This window comes from Hydractinia symbiolongicarpus, chromosome 13 (assembly GCF_029227915.1).
Source record: "Hydractinia symbiolongicarpus strain clone_291-10 chromosome 13, HSymV2.1, whole genome shotgun sequence".
In the NCBI taxonomy this organism is placed as follows: domain Eukaryota; kingdom Metazoa; phylum Cnidaria; class Hydrozoa; order Anthoathecata; family Hydractiniidae; genus Hydractinia; species Hydractinia symbiolongicarpus.
Window position 1 is genome coordinate 11089306 of NC_079887.1, and position 4999 is coordinate 11094304.

Consider the following 4999-nt stretch of genomic DNA (forward strand, 5'->3'; position numbering starts at 1 on the left):
ACCGTATAAATTTAAGGCTTTATCATTAGCATGAACAATATACCGAATTTGGTTGGGTAAGAGGAGATAGATATATGATATATTCGGAGTGCTATTTCTCATATTTAAAGCGGAACTTAGCGGCATACTTTTTGTAAACAAATCTAGTTCCAAACCCCCAGCTCTTTGTTTATGTTGTTGGTGAAAGGGCAGCTCTGAGAAATAAAACGACAGTATATCTTTTTAAAACTATAGCTATACTTTGTCAAAACACAACGCAAGGATTCGATACCCCTTCTTTTCTTAAATAGAAGACTTAATCTAAAAATCAAAAATTAAAAACACCACTAAAGCAACACAAAACTGGATGCATGTCTGCCATACTTGGGTTGCTATAAGAGGTACAGAAAGAAGCATTAAAAAACTTCCACCTTGCGAACCAGCTTTTTCTGCAGAAGTGAAAAAACAGGATAGCAGGGAATATGAACCAAGTTTGCTGGCTACACGTCAAGCGGCCATTGACCAACACTCAAAAAAGTCTGGATACCTGTATTCCATTTATGAAAGTAGATATTTTTACTTTAAAAGCAGTACTTGAGAGGAAGATAGAAACGCCATGCACTGAAAATTAGGGATATCACTTTTTTAAACAATAAAAATGGTACACAATAATTGACTTATACTGAGGCAATTACAAAAACTAGGCAAAGTGGATTGCATGAATAACACAGACTGCTTACACTGAAGATGGTTGAAACAAAAAACGCCTGTTGCCCAATTTCATCCCATTGCGTTAAAAATTACCGGTACTTTTTACTTATCTGTTATTATCAATTCCGTCTCAAATATTTGGTTCAAGACTATGCCCTAGTCAAAATAATAATAAAAAAATCGCCAATTGACAACCAAAAACAAATATCAATTCACTCTGCCCGAACCAAGGTCGGAAATCATTTAAATAACTGGTCACAAAACTGAAGCAGGATTAGATCCATCCGACAACGGAGATAAACAATAACAACGAGCTACAATTTTGCCATCGATAGCCACGTGCCACCTCAACAAAAAGAAAAAGTCTCAAATTTTTTTTATCTCAAACCTTTATTTCTTCCAATGATCCACGTCTAAAAAATTCCAACCTTCCGTTTTTTTCCAGATCGCTGTACTGCCTCAACTTTTAACTCTAAAATTGCACCGTTAAAATTTTCAACAATTTCAATAGGATGCAACAGCTAGTTTCGTCGAAGTTAGTGATCAAAAAACGAATTATTTACTCAAGTAAATCTTCTTTAGAACAGTAAGAAACATTAATTTAAAGTTACGAACGTTCTTCACGCACTCGTTGTTTCAAAGTAAGTTTGTAAAAACGGGTAAAAATAGTTTCTTTATAAAACTCGCTCAGCCATGACGAAATCGAATTTTTTTTATCTTGAATTTTCCTCCCAAATGCAGGTTAATTTAAGAAGGCAGACAGTGTTGAAAAGTAAAAAAGGCCAGGAGAAGATGAAAGTTTCGATATTTTTCATGCTAATGATACACTAGTTTTTGCATAAAACTCGCGCAATATGACGTATATTTTTCTCGTTCTTCAACGCAAAATATGTTCCGCAAAAGTTGAAGAACTCAAAAAATATGCGTCATATTCCACTCGGCATATTTCCAATTTGAAAGAAATCAAACACAACTAAAGTAATATTTGAATTAAGAAAACACAGTCCACTTTTTCAAACCACAATTTCAAGTGTGTCAATGTATTAATTTATTATAGCCACAATAAACAATATAGGGTGTGAAAATTGTGTAAGATATTTTATTAATATAATAATATAATGAAACAAAACTTTTCAGCAGAATTCAAATTGGTTTTTTCCACAATTGTAGACATTTATTTTAGGTCAAGATGGTCACGGTAAAATATTAATAGGAAACTTACAAATAATGAACTCATTTACAGAGGACACAAGTTTATAAATTGACAGTCGGGGGAAGTAATATTTTCTTACTCCAATTAAAGATTCTTGGAACAAGATGTTGAGACATTTATAAAATGTATATTTCCTCTGTGGAAAAAAATAAGCTACTTGTTCTACGTCTTCATTAAAGTGGTCAGAGCAATCAATATCAACATAATAGAATTCAATTTGAAGTCAAATCACTTTTTTCCACAATTGTAGTCTTTTATTTTAAGTCAGGGTGGTCACGTTATAATATTAATAGAAAACTTACGAAATAATAAATTGTTTTTAGAAGACACACATGTTGTGCTATCTCCCTTAGTCAATGGCATGACAACAACCATCCGATGTTATGAAGTCACGTTTTAATAATAAAGGTGAAACAACATACTTTACAGCTTTCTTCGAGACACCACACCAAACAGAAGCCAGGACAAATTTTTTTAGCTTTTAAACCTGGAACTATTTCTGATGTGCACTCTGCACTCTTTCTTAATGTACATCTAAGTCTCAGTTTTGATTTTAAACTCAGACAAACTGATGAATGTTCCCAGAGAAAAAATTATAAATAGTGAAAAATATCAATATTGTCCATCAAGTAGTTAGATACTTTAGATACTACAGTTAAGTATCTTGAGCTTTTGGTGTTCACACAATAGCCTTTTATGTTTCAAGCTATTTGCATAAATACGAAATCTTAAATGTGCTTGTTGGTGCTGATTTAAGCATGATTGCTTGGCATTGATTAATCTGTAATGTTAGCAATTAACGCTGTCTACAAGTATATGACATTAACCTTTACTCAGCCCAGTAGTTGCAAAGTTTTTCCGTGATCTAAGTAAGGCCTGAAGACTTAACTATTGACTGAATGTTTCGTCCAAGATTATACAATAAAAAATAGATCATTAAGTTTCCTTTGTACTTTGCAGAAAAAAAGTATTTTGGAAAAAAAAGGAAGTCGTTCATGCGAACTAAAATTTAAAGGGAAAAATGAAGGATAGTTGAACTTCCGTAAATAAAGATTTTCATATAAGTATATTCCAATTAATGATTTATTTTTAGTGTCAAAGGAATAAAATCATTCGAAGTCAAATTATTGTTTCATAACAATAATTAAATTCTAATTAAATGGTATGTGGCATTGGTAATTTATGACCGACAAACACTGATGCAAACATTTGCAGGATACCGATAAATACTGCAGAAAAACGACACTAACTGTAACAACAGACGCAGCAGCAAGATATAAAATCAAACAATACAATATATTTTATCCACAAGCTTTGTCATAACGTTCGTCATGTTGATTAAACTTCTCATATCTGTCGCTGTACTGGTATCTGGTGTCAGTTGTCAATTTTGTCCAATCCGATTTCCATTTTCGTATTTTGGTGGAAAGTTCTGCTGCCAGTTCAACAGAGAAAAGGCATTGTTTAGTAACAGACCCAATCCAGATAATCGATGCGATGGAAGTGCGTTAAATAGGAACAGTGAATGCTGCCTCGATAATAGCTTTACAGTGTGCCCTACTGGTGATAACTGTGCTAATAATCGAGAAAATGCAGCTAGTCGATGTCCTGAGGATTTCAAATTTCCCTACTATCATGGCTTATACTGCTGTAAGACAAATAAAGAAAAAACCCAATTTGCGATGCGACCACAAGATAGAGCATGTGATGGGGGCAATCTGAAGATTACAAGTTTATGTTGTGAAAATGATGCATTCCAAGCATGTGCAGTTCCACCATGCGGAATATTTGCTGGACAACCATAGTAAATAAAGAAATTCATTTTCATATGAAACCATTTTTTAGGGTATTGTGCGTTACTATTTTTCTCGTTAGTTATATGTCTAATTCTCTTGGATTTTCGTTTTGATTTTTCTTTCAATTCTTGCCACCTCTTTGAGGAAAAGTATTTGATATCCAAATCCTTTTCCGCGGCAAGTTTTCGAAAGCTCGATAAAACCTATCTTCTTACTCCTCCAATTTTTATTCTTCGTGATTTTTTTTTATTTTTGAACTGGATTTTTATTTCCTTAATATTTGAAATTGTTTAATGATGTTCCAAGAAAAATCTCTTGTTCTTTATGCTAAGCCCTTCATTTATTGTCAGATTTCCTCTCTTTAACCTCGTTAAATCTTAAAATCAAATTTAGTTACGTATTGATAATGATTTCATCGATATATACCTATGTTGTTTATTTATAAAAACCTTAAAAAAGTGTCTTTAAACCATTAGCCCTAAAAATTTCATTAATCATTTAAACCCTCAAAAGCGAGCGTGCATTCTGTCTCTATTTTCTATCAAAAAGAAATACTAGTTCTTAAGTGCACCGCCTACACCGAAAAGATTTCCCTGAATACAACATATGTAGATGCAAGAAAGAGTTAGAAAGAGTCTATAATATCTTTCCGTCAGTTAAAAGGTTGCAATGAATTTCCAGCATAATAATTTGCGCTAGGAAAAAAACAAATATTCCATATCAATATGTCTAGACAACACTTTGTTTCACTAATGAATAATAGAAGTTCAGTAGTTTAGTAGACTACTGACTGGAGATTGGAGTTAAGAAATGCAAAAGAGCTTAGGTAATGAACTATTTGCCGTGAAAAACTTGAAAGGAAAATGGCGAATAATTGTTTTCTGCATAATGTTTATTTACACAACAATCAAATAATAACTAAAGCATGTAGAAGACATATTTTGTCTTATTAGCAAGCATCATATAGTTGAGGTGGATTAAAGAGAGCAGGTTACAATTAAATATTACCTATCTAAATTATTAAATAACAAGAAATGTTTTGTGGTTTTCTTAAATTGCGTCAACAAGCAATTTTAATCTAAGATTGCGTTACATAATAATGGCCCATGATGAGATAGCGAGTGTCTATTGGTAACTTGTAAGTTTTTTGGAATGTTGAGATTGTTTGTTAAATATCTTGTATGATACTTGTGTTTCATTTCTATAATATGATTTTTGAAAAACTTATGCCTTATGATATAAGTGTATTTATACTTTGCATTAAATTTTGTTTTTGTTCGTTTGGCTTTACGCGCTTTTT